Genomic DNA, 16,581 nt, shown 5'->3' on the forward strand with positions numbered 1-16,581 from the left:
TTGTGTATATTGAAATTAGTGATGATGCAATTTTTCATAAATTTTGGGATTTTTCTTGTCAGTGTGTGGTAATTGTGTTGGATTGTAATTGGTTGGTATCATGGTTATTGATGTACCATTAGAAAATGTTTCTGATATTAGTCATGTGGGCATGATTTGGTTTGTTGTACTGTGGTTTTTGTTTTAGAGTAAGTGAAAGTGTGGAAAATAGATTTTAGTGTTTGAGTGTGTTTCTTTTTGTACAGTGGGCTTTGTTTTTTGGTGCTATATAGGTAAATTTGTGTCATCGGGTTTTGGAGTTGGGTGCAAGTTCACGATATCAAGACCTTTGCTTGAGGATTAAGGGTGAAGTGAAATTTGCAACACCATGTTTTAGAGTAGTATGTTAGTTCCTGGTATCGAGGGCTTTGTTGGAGCTATGTGGGTGAAAATTGTGGTGTTGAGTTTTTTAGTTGTGTATGGGTTACTGGTATTGTAGTCCTCATTTGAGATATCGACATTTACAACACCAATAGATTTTGTTTTTGTAATTTTTTTTGTGTTAAATTTTGAGGATTTCATGTGCTTGATTTTTTGGGCAAATATTTGTTTTGCTGTAATGTCGTTATTCTTACTGTCGTATATTTGTCCGCGCCCGAAACCACCTCCGTCATTCAGTTCTCCTGTCAGTTTCATTCTGTTGTTGGAGTTAAATACTTGTTATTTATGTTTGTCTGCAGTTGTAATAAGTGATGCCATGGTCACCGTATTGTATGTGCTTGAAATAGTTAAAACGATGTTGATGACATTACTGTTCAAAACAGGTGGGTGGAGTCATGAATTTGTTTTGCCAATCTACCTTTTATCATAGTCAGAGCAGTAGATCCCTTTATATAGACTGATTTTGTTCTTCAGATATAGTTTGTGTGTCTAACTAGAAATAATGCTATGTTCCAAGGATCATTGGTCTGTTTGTACCAAAATGGTGTAGGTTACATTGGTTTTACACTCTGTGTCTTCTGTGTCTACATACTAGCTACTTACAGATTACCCAGCTAGCTCACTGGCTGAAAAGTAATAATAATGAACATATTGGTATCTGTCACGGCTCATGTTACTGTTAAGGAATATTTATATCTAGTTCTAAATAGCCCAAGCAATCGTAGTCTTATGCCACAAGGTTTTTGTTAAATATCTCTCTTCAGGCAGATGTTGCCAGAAGAAGCAATTTCAGTTCAGGTTTAAAATTGTGTAAAGGTTTGCAGCAGCCAGGCGCCTTTGATTTTATTCTTCAGTTTCTATTTACCATGGCCGGTTTTGAATTCACAAGCGATTTATCATCAGATGGGACATATTTATTGCATATTTCCAGCATTGTTGTGGCTCATGTAGCTATGGCCAGAGAACAAAACATGTACACACTGAATGTAGTGAGAAGTATGTACAGTTCACACCTGGCCACAGCTGGACCACTCCAACAATGCTGCAAACATGCACCATCTGATGATAGGGCAACAGTTGGCTCTCCTCATCCTGTGCATCATACTGCAGCTGAGAATGCTGTCTGGTGGGTAAAAAAAAATCAGTCATTATAGTGGGCATATAGGTGTCAAGAAAGAACTGTAGTGTGGCTGTGAAAAATCAGTTCAAGCTGAACTGTGATCTGGACCATCAATACAAGACAGAAATCTAACTTAGGAATTATATCCTATGGTGTGAAGATATTTTAGAAGCTCCCATCTAACATACAGCAAGTAATTGGTTATCTCAGCCAATTAAAAACATTCCTGGTGATGACTCCTTCCACTGTTTATCTTAGTGCAAGGGTTTGATTCCCCCCTTTAGATGGATGGCAAGTAGTATGTTGTAAACTGTCCTGTGTAATAACAGATTTAGGTTACTATTTTCTTTGAAAAATACTTTATTAATTAAGTAAATATTAAGTTCCTGTTAAGACAGTCTGCAGCTACCTAATGGAACTGAAGTAATAGCAGCTTTCTTTCTAATTCATTAGAACACTTTTATCTGGCAGAGACAGAACTATTATTAAGCAGTATTGTGATAGTTTCTTGTTAATATAGTGTAGGGCTTAAGCTGTAAATGATGTAGCTGACAGTTGCACAAGAAAGAAGGATCCTTTATTGTATGATTATATGATAGCGGAACAAACACTGGTAGCAGTTACTTCTGTAAAATATCTGGGAGTATGCGTGCGGAACGATTTGAAGTGGAATGATCATATAAAATTAATTGTTCGTAAGGCGGGTATCAGGTTCAGGTTCATTGGGAGGGTGCTTAGAAAATGTAGTCCATCAACAAAGGAGGTGGCTTACAAAACGCTCATTCGACCTATACTTGAGTATTGCTCATCAGTGTGGGATCCGTACCAGATCGGTTTGACGGAGGAGATAGAGAAGATCCAAAGAAGAGCAGCGCGTTTTGTCACAGGGTTATTTGGTAACCGTGATAGCGTTACGGAGATGTTTAATAAACTCAAGTGGCAGACTCTGCAAGGGAGGCGCTCTGCATCGCGATGTAGCTTGCTCGCCAGGTTTCGAGAGGGTGCGTTTCTGGATGAGGTATCGAATATATTGCTTCCCCCTACTTATACCTCCCGAGGAGATCACGAATGTAAAATTAGAGAGATTAGAGCGCGCACGGAGGCTTTCAGACAGTCGTTCTTCCCGCGAAACATACGCGACTGGAACAGGAAAGGGAGGTAATGACAGTGGCACGTAAAGTGCCCTCCGCCACACACCGTTGGGTGGCTTGCGGAGTATAGATGTAGATGTAGATGTAGATGAATTGCTCTTCACAGTTCTTTACTTTCACTGTTCACAACCTGCCCAATATTACACAATTATATGGCTGATTAACTGCTGGTTAATGTTGAAAAGCCACATTAATAGGTTGCAGGCAACATCAGCATATTGCTGCAATAGTTTGCCATTGAATTTCTATGAGCAGTAAAAACCTAACTAGGCAGTTCTTACAGAATAATACGATATGTGTGACACTATTTCTCAAATAAATTGAACAGACATTGTCATTAATTGTTCTAACACGCAGCTTCTTTGTGTTACACTTATTCCACTGTTAAGTTGATGGATTGTTGTTAATTTAACGAATACATACTTCCTGTCTGAAAATCGTCCGTGGACTGACTGTCTCAGCACCAAAAATCAGTTTTTTGTATATCCTCACAATAATAGGCGCTGAAGCTTTACATTTTCACTGTTTAAGTTACAGAAATTACAATTAAAATTTAACTCATTCAATGAAACTCATAACTCATTCTTTTTAGTTTTTCGTTCTACCACAAAGATTAGGCCGAATCATTTGTTTAAACAATGACAATCATATAGTTACACAAACAATACTTTTGACAAACCTGGTAATTATTTTGGAATTAATTAAGGGCTGACTTTGCTAATATGTTTTTGAATAGAGCCAAATAGATACTTTAAGAATCTGAGTAGTTTTTCTTCTAAATGTTTATATTTACTACAGAATTTATAATTGTTTATAAGTTGACAATAGAATCTGTCACAAAACAATTACTGATTTCACCCTATAACAAAAATTTAACTAGGAATGGTCAAAATAAATTAGGAAATTAATTACATATACAAAAGAAGGCACAAAATTAGACCTTGTGCTATATTCCTTAAGACGGAGGGCCATAATTTCTCTTTTATGGAAATGCAGATTATATTCATACATGTAAAGGTAACTAGGCAAAAATTAAAATAAAAATAATTTAAGGAGGCAGGTGGAAAAATAAGAGACAAAGTAAGGAGATCCCAGCTTGCTTCGTCACAAATGCTTAAGGCCTTGAACATGCACCTATAAAATGACTCTTGGTAAACACTAGCATCACTGTCCGCAGCTGCCCATTTACATTGTGAATGCAACATGTTACCAGATTAGCTGATTATATGCTTCACCATTTGACAGCTTAATATTTGCTCAAATGCAGCAGTTTTCACTCCTAGGTGCTTCATTGGCAATGGAGTGGTGTACTCTACACACACAATTCATGTTACTAATCAGTACATATTTAATTCTTTTCTAATTTGACATACAGTGATGTTATTCTACTTATGTTTGTTCTTTTCACTCATTCAGTATATCTTTGATTTATTTTCAGAAAGATATCGCAAATTCAGTAGTACCACAACAGAACGACTACAGGAGCGATATGTACACCTCGCCACTCTAAATTGGGGCCCAGCTCATCGCCAGAATGCAGAAGAACGTCTCTGTGAAATAGGATACCCTGGACCATATTTAAGCTCTTATGGGGCGTGATGGTTACAGAAACATCCGCCAGCTTGTCACAAGCTAGTAACGTTGGTGACTGGGCTGAGGATGCTGTTTTGATCAAGACTGACCCACATCTCATTTTGGACAATCCCTCCACCACTCCAAATGCTCCACAAAAAACTGAGGCTTCATTGTCATGAAAGACTGCCCATCAGCTCTCGAACATACAAGGTACTGTGGCGAATAAGTTCCACTGCCATCCTTAGCCTGAGGTTCCTTCCATGGTGTGGCCAAGGAGGGGAACGATTTGGGGTCGCACTTCTGTGCATTGAATTGAACTTGTGATTGCTTAGAGACTGCTAGTGTTTCACCACCACCAGCAAGAGATGATGGACTACGCTTCATCGAGTGTCATTCTCCATGATGCCACCCACTCAGACCAGGGGCACTACCCACAGGTGCCACCTAGCCACAGCAAAGGCCACCTGGCAGGACGGCCATTGTCGGGCGTCCCGATGCCCCAGGGGGATGGGTATCTATCTACCCCTTCGCATACATGGGGATTTAATGGCGCAGGCATCAGCAGACCGATCCCTGTGTGGTCAGGGGGGCTACAACCAACACGGTACATGGCGGCCCCACCACAACGGACTGGCTACCATGCTGGATATCAGGTGCAAAGGAATCCATGGTCATCGTCGACACAAAGCGACACTGCACAATGTATGGTGGAAAACACATCCAGGAAGGTGTCCTCGCCCAAGACATGGGAATGAGCGGGACTGAGATGCGACAATGAGGAAGTGGGCTAAAGATTTCAATGCACGATGGACATATGCACCATGTAAGGCTCCCTTCCCCAATTGGCTTGATCTTCGGGAAAATTTTGAAGAATGGAGTTAAAAGCCCTACAGGGGACAGTCACATAAAGGCCGAAACGTGGGAAACTCCTTTTAATCGCCTCTTATGACAGACAGGAATACCTCTGGCCTATTCTTACCCCCAGACGTGCAGGGGGAGAACCATCAGTAATTTCACCATACAGGCAAAGCAAAGATGACTGATGTGAATCTACTACTTACTATCTAAACGTTTTGGGGATGACTGGAAGAGCATAGGAGATTTAGATTTCTGTATGAACTTCATTGGTGCAGCTCCTTTTGTAACGGGCAGTGAGGAAGAGGTTTGTACATCAGCTTGTGGTTGCTTGAAAGGAGCATGACGACCTTACCAAATATTAACAGAAACCAAAAGAATGGCCATTCTCAAGATTCTATAAATCAAAATATTTACCAGAAAGACATGCTGAGTTTGATATGAAATGATTAATGTGAACATATTTATTGTGTAATAAATATGTTTTCAAAGACAAATGGCACCGAAAAGGACATCATTAACACTATTATTCTACAATAGTAACAAAAATAAATACCTAGTTATGTATTTGCCTCATTAAATTTTTTTATTTTTATATTTATATTTAGTCATGGCGTATTAAGACCGACACATTTTCCTTAAATATGAAGAACAGAATTGCAAAACTGATTTCACTTTTTCATGTTTCTAGAAGTACATATCAAACATAACAACTTCACATTTTAAAATTTGTGAAAAATTTCCCAGGTTACAGGTAATGAGTTTTTTTGTCATTATGCAATTTGAAATGATGCTCCCCAGTTACACATAGTGGACAATTTCATAAGACAATGAATTCACGGGCAATGAACATAAGTACATTCTCTCAAAGAATGCATTTTAAACCTTCGGCATTAGTATCTAACTGCATGGATAGTAAACTGAGCCAGATATAGCTTACTGTTGATGCTATTTTTAATGTTGCTGGAAAATATTATTGTGTTACTGACATAACTACAGGTAAGTTCTTAAATATGCATGGCAGTGTTGTTCCAATTTGATGGGCATTCGGATGCCAATATGAATTTCATTCGTCTCGTGCAACATCAACCTCAATGACATGCAGAGAATGTCTCTACATCATAATTATCTAATAAGATGTTTCATGAGACTTTTAGGGGTGCCACTGAATGGGATGAGGGCTTGTGGAAAGGAATCATCATAAATAGTTAAGTAAAATTTCCACAGGCATGATGAATTAACCCCATGCTAATATACAAATGGAATAACCAATTTCAAATGAGATGTTTTTCCTGTTTTTATTTTTCAAGGTAACTGCCACAAGACGTACATTCTTCCCAGACTACTCACCGTGCTGTTTCTTCCTGTATGGACTTAAAGGGCAAAGACTATATTCCTTGATTTTTAACAACCGAATTGAGAAAGTGCGCCACCACAGTTAATGAAAATGGTAGACTATATCTGCTAGAAAGAACTCGGGGAAAAAATGGGACTTAGACTTCAACACCTGTGATGTTTCTAATGGGTCTCATACCTGGTACCTCACACATTTCAAATTCTCGTTACAGAGATAATGTTAGGATAATGTATTTCTTTGTTTATTTTAGATGAAAATATGGTCTTCCTGAACTTCCAGTTTCTGTTCACCTTATATACTGAAGTGACACAAGTCATGGGATACCCCTTAATATATTGTCAGACCAACCTTATACACTGAAGTGACACAAGTCATGGGATACCCCTTAATATATTGTCAGACCACCTTCTGCCTGACGTAGTGCAGCAACTTTATGTGGCACGGATTCAGAAAGTCATTAGAAGTTCCCTGTAGGAATATTGAGCCATGCTGCCTCTACAGCCATCCATGATTCTGAAAGTGTTGCTGGTGCAAGATTTTGTGCACAAACTGACCTTTTAATTTTGTACCATAAATGCTTGATGGGATTCATGTCCAGTGATCCAGGTGGCCAAATCATTTGCTCAAATTGTGTAGAATATTCTTCAAACCAATCATGAACAATGGTGGTGTGGTGATATGGTCAATTGTCATCCACAGAAATGAAGTCCATAAATGGTTGCAAATGGCCTGCAAGTAGCTGAACATAACCATTTCGTCAACCATTGGTTCAGTTGGACCAGAGGATCCAGTCCAGTCTGTGTAAACTCAGTCCACACCATTATGGAGTCACAAACTGCTTGCACAGTGCCTTATTGATAAACTTGGGTCCGTGGCTTCATGGGGTCTGCACCACACTAGAATCCTACCTTCAGATCTTACCAACTGAAACAGGGACTCATCTGACGTGGCTACAGTTTTCCAGTCATCTAGGGTACAATCAAAATGGTCATGAGCCTAGGAGAGGCACTGCAGTCTATACCGTGCTGTTAGCAAAGGCACTCCTGTCGGTTGTCTCCTGCCATAGCCCATTAACACCAAATTTCACCATGCTGTCCTAACGGATACATTCATCATGTCCCACAACAGTTTCTGCAGATATTTCATGCAGTGCTGTTTGTCTGTAAGCACTGACAACTCTATGCCGCATTTGTCAAGAATGTATACAGAGTTCCTTTAATACTTTGTTCTTATCTTCCTCCCTCATTCTTTCTTCCTCTTGTCTACTAACAGCTTATCTTATTAAGAAAGAAAATGTATGCACTGAGACACTGGAATCTCCATTAATATGATGACTGCCATGAGGTCATAGCAGAACCTCACCCCTAACACTGTGTGCCTGGTTTGGCCTGGTGGTGAAACATCTGTCACTATGCATGTGGCAGTCAACATGTTAAAGTCAAACACACTATTAAGACTTTTTTTCATTTCTTCCCCTCCTCTCCCCTCTCCAACTCTAAGGAACTATACAGCTCTTAGCAGAAGTTCCTTAACATTTTTCCTCATACTTGCCACTTATCCTAATTTTCTTACTAACATGTATGGCAGTGAAATTGATGATCTTGAAACCTCCACCACCAATAAAAATTTATTCACAGTGCTAGAAAAGAAATAAAATAAGTTTACAATGCTTGCACTTCAAGATGACAATCACTTGAAATGATGTCATGTAGCTGACGACACATTTCATGTCTTAAAGAAGTTAGACTTCACATCTTGCAAGACTGGCACTGAACTTCAATTAATTTCCTCCTGAATTTGGTCCTTCATTTCCTGGATGGTGTTTGGTGGGTCCACTGGAAGATCTGAGATTTCAAATGACCCCAAAGGAACAAATCACATACTGGAAGGTAAGGGGATCTTGGAGGCCAGGAAACGTCCCCACTGTTGGCGATCAGATGACCAGGAAAGATGTTCTGTTGCATGTTAATGGAATGCTGCAAGGTATGGTCTTGTTGGAAGAATGTCTCTAAAGTTACAGGAAGTTGTCACATTAGGGTGTGTTTCACTATGTGAACATAATGTTTTGTATTCATGGTACCGGCATTAGCACAGTTGTCTTAGAAAAAATAGCACCCAACAATTCGAAACATTAATATACTGCACCACACCACCACTTTATTACTAAAGTTGTGTTTCATGAAGCATTTCAGGATTTTCACATGATCAGTCGCTAAAGGTTTGCTTGTCAGCAAAGCCTGACACCTCATCATTCATGGTCAGATTGTTGCACAGACGTGTGTGGTTGTTCATGAACCCCAAAAATTTCTGGTGAAAGAATAGTATTTTCAGGAGCTCATTTGCATCAGTTTTTGGCACTATCTGGATTTTGTATAGGTAGTTTTGCAGTTCTTATTGCTATATTCACCACACACTGCAATCTGTTGCGTCAAGTTTCAGCACATGCTTTTGTGCAGAATGCCTGGAATTTCGGCTGAAGGCTTCTTCCATTCTTGCAACATTCTGTAGTGTACACTTCCATTTTGCACTTCCATCCCTCTTTTGCACCTCGTCACCCATTCCCTCAAAGTTCTGTACCTGTACTTTGATAGCATGTGCTGATGGGACAGGGGCATGACTTGCGAGTTTGTGAGGAGTATGAAAAACGCACTGCATAGCTGCTTACATGTCATTTTTGTAAATCACCTTCGTGGCAACAACACATTGTACACTGGCCCAGGGACGGCATCTCCACTGAACATAAATATCAGGGTCAGTGGCATCACTCCCGGTTTGTGATTCCTACTTCCAGTGTTGCCAAATCTCTCATTTCACTGCCGCACCTGTTTGTTATTTTACCTTTCATATCCAAAGCTAAAGAACCCATGCATGTGCATATGACATTAATAAGTGCAGTAAGTGATCTTCAGTGGTTTCAGTTGTAGTTTTCATGTTCATGTTTCATTAATATTCCTGATACACTTAATTGTGAGATCATAATGCAATGGACAATATGGAGATACTACTATACCTGAAAAATAAACTTACTTACTTCCTTACTACTTTATTTTCCAAGATGCTAAATTACTGCCTCAAATTAATTTTCCAAGCAGTTAGCAAAGTTTGTGTTAAATGTTATCAAACAGTGCTTTTTCCAAAGACTGTAGCCAATGGATTATACTCTCAGCCAATATTGCAACTTATTTTTACTCTCTGCATAGGACATTACATTACTATGAAATAAACACAAGTGACCATGCTCAACTTACAACATTACTCTTCCTTCTTCTCTGACTTTTGAACTATGAAAATGAAATGTGCATATGGCATATTTTGCCATGGGTACCCTTTCATGGAGTTTGTCAGCTGCAAGTCGTTTTAGTCGATTTCATTTTGATGACTTGCATGCCGGTAATGATGAGGACAAAACAATACCCAGTCCCCAAGCAGAGGAAATTGCTGACTCTGCTGGTAATCAAATCCAGGCCCCCTTAAATGGCATTCAGCCACACTGACCACTAAGCTATGAAGGTGGGAGTGAACTATGAAATGCAGTTAAAAAAGTTCATAATTTAAGTATCAAAAATTTCAATTATGTGCTTAAAATAATTAAATAGACAACACTTTTGATTATAGATCTTCACAGCTATTAATTTATGAGGTATGTCCACAAAGCAAGTTCCATTTGGTTATATAAAACAAATGTGCACAGACACAGAAAAATATTTATTGTAAAAAATCTACAACTGTTAAACTACTTTTTTACATAGCTTCTAAAATTTTGTAGACACTTGTCATACTGTGGCACAAGTTTTTGTATGCCTTCTTCATAGAAGATTGCCACCAGTGTATTCAACCATGTGGTAACATGTTCTTGTAGCTTGTCATTATCATTGAAGTGTTGACCACCAAGGACAGATTTTAGGTGTAAGAAGAGAGCTAGGAGCAAGGTCCAGGCTGTACATAGGATGATCAAATGCATCCCAGTGAAATTCTCATAAGAGCTGTGAGGTTGGGCATTATTGTGGAAAAAAACACCTTTTGACAGTAATCCTTGGCGCTTGTTCTGTATTGCACGGCACAATTTCTTGATGGTCTCTCAGTAACCATGTGCATTGATTTCTTACCACGAGGCCAATCAATCAACAAAATGCCTTTTCTGTCCCAAAAAATGGTGCACATGACTTTTAGAGGTGTCAAGATTTGCTTAGGCTTAACCTTTGTTGGGGTGAAGTGTGCCTCCATTCCATTGATTGCTGTCTTACATTACCCAAGTTTCATCCCCCATGACTACCCGAGAAAGAAAACCATCGATTTCTTCATTGTAGTGTGTCAAAAACTGAAGTGCACTGCCCATCGGTTGTTTTTAGTGTTGTTCAGTAAGAAATTTGGGTACCAAACATGAGCAAAGTTTCCGAAAATTCCGTTTTTCAGTAACAATTTCATGAATTAGTGATAGTGAGATTTGCAGAATTTTCATAGCAAGAGCACTAAGTGTAAACATATGGTTGTGCTTAATCTTCTCTTCAATTGTGTGAACCAATTCATCAGTAACCACAGACGGGCGTTCACTCCATTCTTCATCGTGAACTTGATCATGTCCTTCATTGAACAGTCTGACCCATCTTCTAACCATTAAATCACTCATAGCATTTTGTCCATAAACCTCACAGATTTGCCAATGAATTTCCTTTGGTTTAACTTTCTTTGCATTTAGAAAATGAATCGCAGATCTGATTTCACACGCGATGGCATTTTCAATTACGGCTGACATTATAAAGAAGCACTACAAAGCACATGTCGGCAGTAGCGATCGTAGCGCTACCGCAGATATAAATAGAAACGGAACTTACTTTGTGGACTACCCTCGTATTATTCAGTGTGGTCATTTACAGATACAGAATGGATGAAGTTATCGTGACTAGACGTTTGAAAGTATATTTCTGATTTATCTGAAACAACTCTGTATCTTTATAGTAATTCTAATTTTTTAATAAAAATAAGAAAATGTGATTCTTGGATTATCTTAGAAGAGAATCATTTACAATAAGCACTGTAACTACACACACCTCAAATGGAGGGTCATTACTACAGTAGCACCAGCAATGCCTGAATGATAAATTCTGATTTAAAGACACTGTAGTTAGGTCATTATTCCCATTTAATTCCATTCTTTGATCTGGCCAGCATTCATGAAGAACATATTTCTGTCAGTGTAATGTGATATTTTATAGTTTTACCGTATTTACTCGAATCTAAGCCGCACTTTTTTTTCCGGTTTTCGTAATCCAAAAAACCGCCTGCGGCTTAGAATCAAGTGCAAAGGAAGCGGAAGTTATGAAAAATGTTGGTACGTGCCGCCACAACCAACTTCTGCCATCGAATATATCTAGCGCTACGCAGGCATGCTTTGTAGGCACAAAGATAAATACTGGCGCCAAAACCTCTGCGTCAGTAAATAAATTTAAAAAAAGTGGAAGACGAGCTTTTTTCTCCCCCGCGAGTTTCGACCACTGCATTTTCATACATTATCCAACGAAGTAAATACAAATTCCGTACTGTTCATCTTCGAATGTAGCACAATTTCAGTGTACTACGAAAATCTGACTGGCAAGACTGTTTGGGATGTTTGTCAATATGGCCAACTCGACGTTCTGAATTTTTTCCTATCTGTGAGAAGAGATAGTTGCTAATAGGAACCTGATAAAATTTGAATCACATACAGTATTCTCTTCACCATAAGAATAATACGAATATAAACATTTTGCCATGTATTCTTTCGTGTTTGCTGCTATCTCATTTAAATCCTGTCTGCCTAATAAACTACGAAACTAGAGTGAGACAACAGCAAACGCGGAAGAATATACATATCGTGTCATGTTTATATTCCTATTATTCTTATGCCTAATAGTGATACAGTCAGAAATGAAGCACGGCAAGTGACTAGATTTTTAAATCTAAGATGACTAATTTCTGTGCAGAATTTGATGTAATAAAGAAGCGGCTGCAAAGATTTACAAACGGAGAAAAATTTTCGCCTAACTCTCGTTCAGAACATGTTCTATCATACGCAGTGTATCATTTGATTCTTGTTGATCATTATCAAAGAAAGCAGCAGTGTAAGTAACAACAAATAGCAGTCTCTTGCCATTGTTCCGCTAATGAGACGATCCCTTTTTTTTATTGTACGCGGCGGTAGCGCGCACAAAACCAAGCCATGCCGCGAGCCGCGACAGGTCGTAAACACGCACTATCAGAATGCGACAAACAATGCATGACACAATGCAGTAATGCATTTTCAGCTTAGTGACGCAAACACCTATGACAAAGAAAACGGCACTTATCAGATCAAAGCAAAATAAGCAATCGACTCAAACCAGACGAAGCACGTGAAAAAGGAAGGGTACCCGTATAAATACGGACGGAGCACCTGACGCATAGCAATGGCTACGTGGTAAATCTTAACTGCTAAGCTTACGATTCGAACCAAACTACTGTAACTGTATCGTCATTCATTCGACCTGAATTGTGTCTCATATTACAATGGACCAACTTCGTTTAGATTTGGAGGTGCGGCCTAAAACTTTTCTCTTCCCTTGAATTTCGAGTCTCAAATTTCAGGTGCGGCTTAGATTCGGGAATTTTTTTTTTCCTTTGTTTCGAGTCTCATTTTTCAGGTGCTGCTTAGATTCGAGTAAATACGGTAAATGAATTAAATGGTAGTTACATCCCAAAAACAACATTAAATTTTTCATAAAACACACTTTTTAAACTAAATATAGCATCACCAGGTCCTTTAGTGGCTGTGAGGAAGTACATGAACAATGAGTATTATACAACTTTTTTTAACAATGGTACAGTTTTAAGAGAATCTGCACATGAAAGAAATATTTTATGTACATCATTTTCCTAGCCAAGCATGTTACTCATATTCACTATCCATCAGAACTGCTAGAAACAGTTAAAGTTCAGCGCACAGATTATTTCTCGCTGATAAGCTCGGCAATATTTACAGTTAACAGTGACTCAAATAGCTTTTTATGGATTTAAAATTTTTATTCAGTCAGTCAGAGGAACAATAGAATTTGTTTCTACATCTTATGTTCTCAAAGTCTCTCACTATTTACTGACAACAGAAGTAAAATTATACATCTTTCCATAGTATAGTTAACACCATAATCTTGAATTATGATGGAAATCAATTTTTTTCATGTGTCTATTCCTTTTTACCAAGATTTTAGCCCAGGAAATCTTTTATACGTCAGCTAAAGCCAATGACTGATATAGAAATATCTAGTAGGTATTACACAAAATATATAACAGAAAAAACAAAAAGAGTCATTAAGATGAAAAGCTCTCCTCATGCAGATCTTGTCAAAGAGTAGGTCTGCCTATCACATTTATGGTGGATTTACTAATAACCTCATTTGTTTTACTTGTAGCTATCTGAGGGCTTATTAATATTAAATTTAAAAAAATGACAGTGATTTTTGATGAACAATCAATATTAGACTGCGGAGAAAGTAATATTTCAATTATTTACTTAAATTTGCAAGACGACCACCAAACTTCTGCCTGATACATAATACCCACAGTTGACAGATGTCACAGTACAGATTATAAACAAATACATAATAATCTTTCACACAAATAAGAAGATATAAGTAATGTCATTACATGATGTAAGAGCAAAAAATAAAAGAATTAGAAACTATCAAAGCAAGTTCATCCCCCCCCCCCCCCCCATTCAATAGGCAATTACATTTTAAAATCAAAGGTTTACTGTCAGTCATGAATCACAGCAGTTTGACAGCCTCCAGATTATCATGGCTTTCCAAAGTTGCTAAGGCTGCATATGATATGATGTGTTATTTCTTCATTAATTTTCATTTTGTTGACAATGAATCATTCTTTGATGTCAAATGTGAATGTCTATATGAGACACACACACTTAATAGGGAGTATGTCCACCGTTTTCACATGGATGACAGTGGCGAGGTGACACATAATGGCATGTAAGCAGTGAGGTCTTGGTAGGTCACTGTAGGGAGCTGGCAACACACCTGCACACCCAAGGTACCCGATTTCCGTAAATTCCTGGGAGGGGGGCGATGAGCTGTGTTAAATCAGGTTCAGATCTGGCTAGTTCGGGTGGCCAGCACATCAATTGGAACTCACCACTGTGTTCCTTGAACCATTCTGTCACACTCTTGGTCCTGTGATATATCACATTATCTTGTTGAAAAATGCCACTGCATGTGGTCTGCAACCAGTGTACGATTCTCCTTATTCATCATGGTGCCTAGCATAAGCTCCACTGTACCTGTGAGTGTCTACTTGAATGTTCCCTAAAGCATAATGGAGCAACTGCCAGCTTGTCTCCATTCCAAGTGTAGGTGTGAAGGAGATGTTCCACTGGAAGATGACAGATTTGCACCACCCATTGGCACGATGATGATGGCATCGGGATTCGTTAGACTATTTAATTCTCTGCCACTGCACCAATGTACACTGCCAACGGTCACTTCCTCATTTCAGTTGTCGTCGTCGATGTTGTGGTGTTAGCATTGGCATATGCTTGGGTCATTGGCTGCAGAGGCCCCTCATTACAAGTGTTCAGTGCACTGTGTGTTCAGACATACTTGTACTCTGCCTAGTATTGAAGACTGAGGATTGTTTTGCTACAGTTTACTGCCTGTCCTGTTTCACCAGTCTGCTCAGCCTACAACGTCCAACATCTGTTATGAGTGGTGGTCCCTCAACCCCGTGACGTTTGGATGTGGTATCACCATGTGTTGAAGGCAAATCACCACAGCACTTCTCAAATACCTGACAAGTTGTGGAGTTTCCGATATGCTCATTCTGAGCCTCGGGCCATTACCATCTGCCCTCACTGCCCTCAGTCAAACTCAGATAGACTGTGCACCTTCCCCATTCTACACACACACACACACACACACACACACACACACACACACACACACAGTGTGTGTGTCTAGCAGTCATTCCTCACAAGGTGACACTGCTATTGATGGACAAGTTTATATTGATAGTAGGTTGGTGACCATAATGTTCTGGGTGATCAGTGTCTATATTAAACTGTGCATGTCAACCAGTAACTTGCAATATCTCTGTAACACATGGTCAAATTACATTATCATGGCGAATCCCAACAACTTAAAAAATTATATTATTTCTGACAAAAATCACTTACACATACACAGAACAGACAGAAAGAAGTTAACTTGATTTCTTTATCATCACAGTAATTTCTTTTGTATGGTTGATATGGATATTGTGAAAATTTTAGCTAATGTTTAAAAAAATGAGACCATACTGATACCCATATGAAATGAAACAGAAAATCCATTTTTAAATATCCTTATTAGGGTACAACTCCTTATTTACCTTTTAACATGAAATTTACATCTATCATTTATATATGTGAACTGACTTAGTCTGAATAGAAATCTCTAGCTAAATAATAAGAACAAAGGCCTGCTGGAGGCCCATTATGCATGCAGTAACTAGTACAATATTGATACTAAATACCAGTCATATCTGTAAATCAGTTGCACATAGCAGATCTGATATTCATTTACATGGCAGTACTGGCCAGAAACCAATTTCATATAATATCCTCCAGACACCTACTTATATTTGTACTGTTCCTTTACAAATAAACCACATTATGATTACAACAAAGTAATTTGGCATTCATCAGTGGCTGCAAGTAACTTGCCACTAAAAAAAATAAAAATAGATACCCAGTTGGCAGGCACTGAGGAATGACTGCAAATGAAAAACAAAATCATCCTGAAATTAATCATACAAGATTTACCTAAGTGTTAATGAGGAACAGATGACGACGAAGAAGCAGTATAAGAGGAAGAAGGTGGTGAGATAAACAGAATACCAAAGATATGGTAGAAGTTATTCTTTCTTTCATATTAGGCAAAAGAGAGAATATGAAGGAATAATAAATGTCCTTGAAAGAAAAATGACTATGTTATCTATTTCAGTTTCTTCATGGTTACTGATCTGTCGGATGACAACTTTTTATATCTCTGTCTCCTGAACCCTATTTTTCTTGAAAAAATTTTAACAAAAAGGAATAATAGTCT

At 38.4% G+C, this 16,581-nt stretch overlaps 1 long non-coding RNA gene across 1 annotated transcript in view; it reads left to right on the plus strand.

The window, feature by feature from the left end:
• Nucleotides 1-5,715, plus strand: part of LOC126470969 (uncharacterized) — a 151,706-nt gene extending 145,991 nt beyond the window's left edge. Inside the window, exon 2 of the long non-coding RNA XR_007586285.1 lies at nucleotides 4,130-5,715. This is a non-coding gene — a long non-coding RNA (uncharacterized LOC126470969). The remainder of the gene's footprint in view (nucleotides 1-4,129) is intronic.
• The last annotated feature ends 10,866 nt before the right edge of the window (nucleotides 5,716-16,581 follow it).

Source organism: Schistocerca serialis, chromosome 3 (assembly GCF_023864345.2).
Source record: "Schistocerca serialis cubense isolate TAMUIC-IGC-003099 chromosome 3, iqSchSeri2.2, whole genome shotgun sequence".
In the NCBI taxonomy this organism is placed as follows: domain Eukaryota; kingdom Metazoa; phylum Arthropoda; class Insecta; order Orthoptera; family Acrididae; genus Schistocerca; species Schistocerca serialis.